At 56.8% G+C, this 9149-nt stretch overlaps 1 non-coding gene across 1 annotated transcript; it reads left to right on the forward strand.

Moving 5' to 3' along the window:
• Positions 1-1193: 1193 nt before the first annotated feature.
• Positions 1194-1302, forward strand: LOC143681840 (U6 spliceosomal RNA). The gene has a single exon (XR_013174896.1). It is a non-coding gene; the product is annotated as a U6 spliceosomal RNA (small nuclear RNA).
• The last annotated feature ends 7847 nt before the right edge of the window (positions 1303-9149 follow it).

Below are 9149 nucleotides of genomic sequence, written 5' to 3' on the forward strand. Positions count from 1 at the left end.
CACTCAAGAAGCAAAGAGAAGCTGCATTGGAAGGAGCTTCCTGAAAGAGGCAGCTGGAAAGAGAGCCAGTTAGGGTTTGACGAATGGAAGCAGGAAAACAAAAGACACCTGTGCTCATAAAATCGCTTCCTTAAAGCTAAATATAGAGTTTCTCTAGTTCTTTCTCTCCTGAGAACTCAGATTTAATTCAAGCATCTGTTTCTATCTGTCCATATTTATTTATTTATATCTCCCTTTAATAGTAAAAAATAAATAGAAGGCATAGGTAATCTCACTGCATGTGCCCAGAGTCACCTCTTGAAATCGGGATCTTAAACAAGACCATCATTCCCCAAACTGGAACTGTGCGCCAGGGTCTGTGCTTAACGAGAGTTTTCTCGTGTGTGCGTCTAGTATTTTAAACTTTTTCAGTCACCTCCAAATTAGAAGACTGTTTCTGACTTCTGTATTTTACTGTAAGGCAATATCAGGTTGGCGTGCCCGGGAAGGAAGTTTAGCACTGAGTGACCAGCTGGCCGAGCCAGGAGTTGGAGGCAGAACTCACCTCGGGTGGGTCAGTGCGACACGAGCAGCAGGGCTGGGGTGCTTTGGGGTTTCGCTTAGGCCTGGAGCTTTGGGCAGGTCTGGATTGCTTTGGCCACTGAGCCCAGAGAGAGTCCAGCTCTGGGGCTGCCACCATCCTCGGACTGCGGTTCTCAGCCCAGCCAGAGGAGGACAAGCTGGGGTTCATCGGCTGTCCCAGGCCCCGCATCAGGGCTGTGGCTCGGGGCAAGACTCAGAGGGCTGTTCCCCGAACATGACCTTGACAAGTGGGTGGCAGCACCCTGGGTCCATCAGGCACAGACACGGCTGAGGTCGAGAAGGCCTGTAACAGTCATTCTGGACACAACGACACAGGGACGTCCTGAACAGGCCTGCCCGGGAGTGACCCAGCCTGGTCTGGGGTTAGTTGCCCAACCCCTCTGAGTATCAGTGTCATCAGCTCTAAAGCACAGCTAAAAAGACACAAACCTGCGGAAACGTGGAAAATATTTTTGAAAACAAGGAATCACTATGCACGTTTACAGGTTATTTTTGAGAGGTCCAAAAAGGTGGAAAGGGGGTTTGCACTTAAATGCCGCAAACAAGCGCCCAAGGTTCTGATTTTTTGATTGCAAATAAACTGCTTTTTGGTCAAGGAAGAGTGCTGTGTGGTGTTCGCTTTTTGACAACACTTATACTAAAATTGGAATGATACAGAGAAAATCAGCACGACCCCTGTGTAAGGATGACACACAAATTCTTGAAGCGTTCCATATTTAAAAAACAAATGAAGAGTGGTGTGCACGGCCGAGGTTAGACAGCGCTCCCATTTGGGAGGAAAAGGAGCTCTCCTACCAGGTTTTGAGACTCGCCTCGCCACTGTCATGAGAATTACATCAGAAAGCCAAGGAATGGCCTCCGGTTTGAGGTTTTAGTGTGGTTTTTAAAATGTTTAGAAAATAATCAGACACCCAAGCCTGTCTGTCTCTGCTTGTAACTGTTTCTAAGTGGCATTAATTGGAACAGTATAGTTCCGTGCCACGTCATTTTCCTGTAACACAGACGTGTTCCTTCTGGGCTGCGTGGGGGGACGAGACGGGGCTGTGGGGATGGGAGTCTGTCCCTGGCCCCTTGGGACACACGGTTTTTATGTATCCAGAGGTCCCCGAGCCTGGTTAATGCACTGCCACGCACGATGGTCTTGACTCACGGATAGAAACTGAGACTTTAAGGTCAATCTTTAAAAAATTATTAGGAGAGTTGTTGTAATTACCAGTGTGCTGGGAGCCAAACGTTGATTACTGTTAATTTCACGGTAAACAGAGGGAGAGGAGGACAGGAAGAGCCAGTAGGCTCCAAAGCTAAAAATACTCTTGAGTTGAGACTCAGCATCTGGATTCACCACCCGATAATTACGTCTGAAATCTGATGACTGTTCTTATGTGCCAACCCTGAGGCTCACCTGGACTGCGGCAAACACTGTTTCACACACCGCGGAACTAAACCCAGAAGCGTCTGCACCGAGGAGTTCCAGGCTGCTCGCTCACAGCAAGCGCCTGCGCCCTCCTGGGAGACAGGACACCTTTGTCAACGGGGGCGGCATCTGCTGGAAAGAGCTGCAGACATTTGGCCGGCCCAGGGCCCGCAGCCTTTGGTCTCTCCACCAGGCCCGGGCCCGCAGCCTTTGGTCTCTCCACCAAACCCTGGGCCCGCAGCCTTTGGTCTCTCCACCAGGCCCGGGCCCGCAGCCTTTGGTCTCTCCACCAGGCCCGGGCCCGCAGCCTTTGGTCTCTCCACCAGGCCCGGGTCCGCAGCCTTTGGTCTCTCCGCCAAGCCCAGGGCCCACAGCCTTTGGTCTCTCCACCAGGCCCGGGCCCGCAGCCTTTGGTCTCTCCACCAGGCCCGGGCCCGCAGCCTTTGGTCTCTCCGCCAAGCCCAGGGCCCGCAGCCTTTGGTCTCTCCACCAAACCCTGGGTCCGCAGCCTTTGGTCTCTCCACCAGGCCCGGGCCCGCAGCCTTTGGTCTCTCCACCAGGCCCGGGCCCGCAGCCTTTGGTCTCTCCACCAGGCCCGGACCCGCAGCCTTTGGTCTCTCCACCAGGCCCGGGCCTGCAGCCTTTGGTCTCTTCGCCAAGCCCAGGGCCCGCAGCCTTTGGTCTCTCCACCAAACCCTGGGCCCGCAGCCTTTGGTCTCTCCACCAGGCCCGGGCCCGCAGCTTTTGGTCTCTCCGCCAAGCCCAGGGCCCGCAGCCTTTGGTCTCTCCACCAGGCCCGGGCCTGCAGCCTTTGGTCTCTCCGCCAAACCCTGGGCCTGCAGCCTTTGGTCTCTCCGCCAAACCCTGGGCCTGCAGCCTTTGGTCTCTCCACCAGGCCCGGGCCTGCAGCCTTTGGTCTCTCCTCCAGGCCCAGACCCGCAGCCTTTAGTCTCTCCACCAGGCCCGGGCCCGCAACCTTTGGTCTCTCCACCAGGCCCGGGCCCGCAGCCTTTGGTCTCTCCGCCAAGCCCAGGGCCCGCAGCCTTTGGTCTCTCCACCAAGCCCTGGGCCCGCAGCCTTTGGTCTCTCCACCAGGCCCGGGCCCGCAGCCTTTGGTCTCTCCACCAAGCCCTGGGCCCGCAGCCTTTGGTCTCTCCACCAGGCCCGGGCCCGCAGCCTTTGGTCTCTCCTCCAGGCCCAGACCCGCAGCCTTTGGTCTCTCCACCAGGCCCGGGCCCGCAGCCTTTGGTCTCTCCGCCAAGCCCAGGGCCCGCAGCCTTTGGTCTCTCCACCAAGCCCTGGGCCCGCAGCCTTTGGTCTCTCCACCAGGCCCGGGCCCGCAGCCTTTGGTCTCTCCACCAAGCCCTGGGCCCGCAGCCTTTGGTCTCTGCACCAGGCCCGGGCCTGCAGCCTTTGGTCTCTCCGCCAAGCCCAGGGCCCGCAGCCTTTGGTCTCTCCACCAAGCCTGGGCCCGCAGCCTTTGGTCTCTCCCCCAAGCCCTGGGCCCGCAGCCTTTGGTCTCTCCACCAGGCCCGGGCCTGCAGCCTTTGGTCTCTCCGCCAAGCCCTGGGCCCGCAGCCTTTGGTCTCTCCACCAGGCCCGGGCTTGCAGCCTTTGGTCTCTCCGCCAAGCCCTGGGCCCGCAGCCTTTGGTCTCTCCACTATGGACATTTGTCTCACTGAGGGTGGGGAGGGGGGAAAAGAGGGACTCGCAGCCTGGTTTAATCAGGACCACTTGAGCAGCGTCCCCATCCACGGGGCCTTCCCCGGTTTGGCATGGGAAAGGCTGCACAGGGCCATGCTGATTGGCTTTCAGCATGTGGTCCTGGTTCAAACTAAAAGTATCCAGAACAGGGTGGACATGAGAGACCCGGAGAGGCAAAGGGGAGCCAAAAGAAGGAGAGTGTGAGATGGAATGTAAGCCCTTGGACTAGAACTGGGTCAAAAAGAAAAGGCAGTCGTTGGAGCAAGGGAGAGTTTTCTGCTCTCCTCTCTGGTAAGGCTCTGAGATGGGGTGGGAATAAAATCAGTCATAGCTCATCTGTTTAATTCATTTTCCTTTTTTGTTAGCACATACTGTTGGTTGCTTCTCTGCTGGTTCTTTGACAAAGCCCTGGTTCCAGCGGGATAACTGTCCCCCTTCTTTGCAGCCCCGGGGTGTCGGAAAGCCGATCCTGGCATCCCGCTTCCCTTCCAGGGACCCTGCCAAGCACAGGCGGTGCAGTCTGCCCAGCGCGACGTGAAGGGACATCTGCTGGGTGAGTGGAAGCCTCTGGGAAAGCTGTGTCGGCTTCACAAGAGTGCACCAGGAAAGAGGCAGCATCCTCAGCGCCTCTGCTGGGTGCAGGCATTCGCAGCCTTAGCCCGCCGTCCTGCTGCTGTGTGGGTGAGCTTGAACACCAGCCAAGGCGCCGAGGGTGGCAGAGCTGGAAGGCGGATGGCACTTGGGCACTGAGACGCCAACTTGCCGCAGGCTGCTCTTCCGGGGAGCGTCTTGCCACGTGAATAGCTTCCTTGTCCTGGATGGCAGCGAAGGCAGCAGATGACCATCCCAGCTGGCAAGTACCAGAGTCATGTATCAATGCCACACTGTCTCTTCTCCACCCATAAGGGAACTCATGTCATTAATAGAGGACACTGAGCCCCACGCTGGACAAGGCACAGGACTAGTATAATAACCACAGTACATGATGTTTGCATAGGCTGTATACATTTCCAAATACCTTCACACGAAACCTTTCAACAACTTTAAGAGGCAGGTAAGATGGATGTGATTTTCCCTACTTTTGAGATGAGAAAACTAACACAAGGAGGCAAAGCGACTTGCTTGACGTGTCTAACAACATATTAAAGGTAGAGCTAGGATAAACCTTGGTCTGCCAAATAGAAATGCAGTGAGGAAGAGAAATGTAGGAAAAAATTGAAAAGCATGGGCTTTGGAGGCAGATAGAACTGGGTCAAACTCCCCTCCCGCCTCTTGCTAGTGCTGTGGCCTCAGACAAGACACTGAAGTCTCTGTGACCTTTTCTCACCTCATCTGCAAAACCCCACATCACCAGGATATTTCAAGAAATAAATGAGGAAACGTATTTAAAATTCTGAGTCAAAGGCCCATGGTAGATTTCCCCCTTCCAAGCTGTGTTCTCTTTCTTTTTTTTACCTCCCCCCATCAACATTGTGGTAATCCAGCCTTTTAAAGGATGAAATGGGCAACTGTGGGTCCCAGCTTAAGGCAAAGGACTAGATAGAACTAATTATTTCTAATAATTAGATGCAAAAAGCCTATGGTAAGAAAGAAAAAAAACATGAAACACAAGATTAAAACTGTAAGTGTTCTTGGTGAGTTGGTGTAGGTGAGTGATACAAAACAGGAAAAGGCATAAAAAGGCATGTGGGGCAATTTATGTGGGAGTTAAAACCAAAGCTACAGACACAGGCCAAGAAGGACTGGCCATGTACAGTACAGCAGAAAAAGAGCTGGAGGCCATAGCAGAACACAAGCTAAACATAAGACAGCCGTGCTTTACTCTTATTAAGGAAAAGCTGATGGCAACCTTGGAGTCCATGAACAAGCACCCAGCATGCAGGGTCTTTAGGGTCCTACCACCCTAACCAGCCCAGGCCAAGCCCCTCTTAGAGCCTCTTTCTTACCCTGACTTTGTAGAATGGAGTAATGGAGATGAGGTTTGATGGCAACCCAGAGAAGGCAAATGAGAATGAGAAGGTCTGGAAAGGAGGATGGAAGGAACTGCAGTGATTTCTTTTGTAGAAATGGGGGCAGGCAGAGACCCCAGTAATTTTGGTGCCCCCCTGTCTTCTTGGACTGCAGCACCTTGCCAGAGTTATGCACAGCTGGTGCCCTGTAACCCTCTGCAGGTGGTGGGGTGGTGGAAGTTTCCAGAGCCTTCTAGAGATTTGGGTTGAACGTCAGAAAGAACTTTGTGGCTCTAGATGTAAGAGAATTGGGAATACAAATGGTAAAACCGTCTTTAGGAACCCCTTAGAGACTGCCACGTTTATTTCAGGTCTGCGTATTTAAGCCTCCCGTGAAATGAGTGTGGGTGGAAGTAGTCAGTGTTGGACACAGCACAGTTAGGTGAGAGGCTCTGGGGCCGCAGGCCAGGCATGTGTCCTTGCTCTCTCACTCGAGGTGCTGGGGGAGTTCATTCGCCTCTGAGCCTCTCCCGCACCTGGAAACTGGAGAGCTGAGCACACAGAGCCAAGGCGATCGGTTCTAGCTGTTATTGTAGAGAGCGGTGCCATACGGTGTGTCCGCCTCGGGAGAGCCTTCACAGCCCCTTCGTGGGAGCCAGGTCCAGCCCTGGGGCAGGGGCTGCTCTCCTCGCCCGCTGCCCCCCCCCTTTGCCAGCGAACCCATACCCACTCTCACCTGCGCCCCATCAAGAGTCATGATGTGGGATTGGGGGGAGGGGGCTCTGCTGCGGAACCCGTGCCCCAACTCCGTCCTAAGTGCTCAGTGGAAGACCGCCAGCCCCGCCCCACAAGGTGGGCAGCTCGTGCCAGGAAAACCCCAACTCACTCTCTCTTTAACATAGGGACGCGAGAGCCCAGGATGCCACGAGTGGTGAGGCCCACGTTGGAAGGGCATGTGGATTTGGCGAGGGAGAGGCCAGGGGAGGTGGCTCCACGAGGCCCGTTGTCCCAGGCCCTGGCAGCCCTGCTGGCGTACTCCCAGAGCGAGCCCTGCAGATCCGAGCAAGCCTGAGCCGCTGGGTCCCTTGGAATCGAGTGACTCTGGGGACAGTGGCCTGCAGCCTCCTTGGCCAGGGTGAGAAGCCACTCCACAGAGGCTGTCGATGATGGTGACAATGTCGGGGAGCAGGAGGGGCTGCACCAACACCCCTTAGGCCCCCAGCACGGCCGCGAGGCCGCGGTGCTTAGCCGAGGCCCCCAAGGGAACAAGAGCTCCACTCTTTCCCACATTTAGCTCAGGCACCTCGGTGAGCCCCTTGTCTCTTCGGGGGGCAGGGGTCACTTCAGCTCTAGCTCTGACCTGCCTCTCCCTTAGGCCCCGCTTATCCCTCCGTCCTCTTCCTTTCTAATCTCTCTTACTCAGTCCTGCAGGTACCTGGATCTGTGATTCAGTGGAACCCTGGGTCCTTGGTCTCTGAGTCTTGAGGTAACAGTTCTACTAATTAGCATTACTCAGCCACTTTTTATGGTGGAAAGTGGAATTGCATCTACTTGGAAGACTAGGGGTTAAGTTCGCGCGAGGCCTGGATCGAAGGCGCTCGAAGAGGAGAGCGCTGACCTCCCCTGCAGCGGGGGCCCGTCCACGTGGCCTGGGTCGGGGACCTACCCTGGCACAGACGGCATGCCAGCCCCCGACAGCACAGCAGTGAGAGCTGCGGGGTAGACGTCCCGTCCTCCCACCTCCCCCCCTTTCCACTGAGCACGAGCAGCTTCACTCACCTGAGCCAGAGGCCGGATGCTGCTGAGCTGCTCACGGACGCCAGGGACGCTCAGGGACTCCTTCCCCTCCCGACGTCTCAAGGAGGGCGAGAACAGTGGGGGAAGTCAGTGCCGAGCAGCAAACCAAATTCAGAAAAGACGCCACGGCTGAGCTCATGCACCTTTGGAAGTCTGGCACCGTCCCTCCATAACTCTGGGCCGTCACCTCCTCCGAGGGACGAATGGGGACCCAGGGCCATCTTTCATCTGCAGGGGTGGCATGGTGCTACCTGCGGCCTTCAAGGGCTTCCAGGTGGAGTCCCCCAGCAGCTGGGACCCTGAGCAGCTTTTCAACATCCGGCTTCCCCTGCACCCAGTCCCTGGGGAGGTCAGAACTCTGCACCCCAAGGCCGCTCACAGCAAAGACCACTTGACTAACTGCCAGTGTCCAGGGGAGCCACCGAGGCCTGCCCTGGAGCCACCCTGCCATGCCCCCTTCAGGGAGAAAAGAAACACTGACCCCCTCTGCCCGCTGACCTGCTCAGCCCTCTGGCCACTTGCTGTCCAGTTGGCCACCACCCAGCCACTCTCCCAGGCCAGGAGTCCTTATTTCAGATGAGGACGAGGCCTTAAGCCCAGTGAGACGCCTACTCTGTGTTGACAGAAGCCACACATCAGCAAGGGGTTTCCAGGCCGGACCCTGCAAAGCTCTCGGATACCCCATCACTGTCCATGGGGGACCTGGGTGACATAAGGTGGCCACAGCCTGGGGTTCTTTGGCCGGAGAGGCCCCATGAGCTTCCCACGGTGGGGACGGGGGGCCTGGCTGGGTCTTCTGGGCACTGCTGCAGCTGTCTGAGGCCCACTCCCACCCGCCTGGCCCTGGTTTTGGGACTCAACCCCTCTGGGGGCTGGCAGCCAACCCCCAGGCAGGGTCCCTGTTTCAGCATCCTCTAGGCCACATCCGAAGGAGCTCCAACCAATGAGGCAGGCCCAGCTCAGCCGTCCCGACAACCCAAACTGCATCCGAACCCCACCCCCACCCCTTTGAGCTCTGGACCCTGAGTGACAGTGGCCGGAGCCATCGCTCCAGGGGGCTGTGGGCCTGTTGGGGCACCAGCTCCACCCTGCAGGGCTCTGGGGGTCCCGGGGGTCCCCTCACAGGCCACCTGGGGAGGATGAGAATACAGCTGAGAACAAGGACCCCCATTTAGCCCGGGCAGATGAGACTTGCTCCAACCTGGAGCCTCCCGCCTGCCGGCCAGCCCACCCAATCTGCCCAATCTCACCTAAGGCCCTGCACCCAGGGGACGCCCCGCTCCAGCCCAGGACGCCCTCCAGGCCTCACCTCGTGATGACAGAGCTCATGCAGCCAGGGCTAGCAGGAGGCAGCTCTGGGGTGCACTGGCTCAGAGGTGGGCCACTGGTCCCCAGCCACATGATCCGGGGGGCATCACCTCCCCCAGGCTCCAGGCTTTGCCCACATGAGGAGACAGCCGCTGTCTCGTGGGACGGAATCAGGAGGTGTGCCAGCCTCGTGGTGGGTCGAGCCAGCAGCAGGCGCCCAAGAAAGGCTGTTCCAGACCAAGGGGACTCGAGGCCTGGCATGATGAAGCTTGATTGGCTCTTGGGTTTTTGCAAAACCTAAACGTGTGTGTGTGTGTGTGTGTGTGTGTAATCACATATATGTATCCTGCATGCAGCATTCCTCACGGGTGCACATATGTGTAATTACACACAAA

The sequence above is a fragment of the Tamandua tetradactyla genome, chromosome 4, assembly GCF_023851605.1.
Source record: "Tamandua tetradactyla isolate mTamTet1 chromosome 4, mTamTet1.pri, whole genome shotgun sequence".
Taxonomy (NCBI): Eukaryota; Metazoa; Chordata; class Mammalia; order Pilosa; family Myrmecophagidae; genus Tamandua; species Tamandua tetradactyla.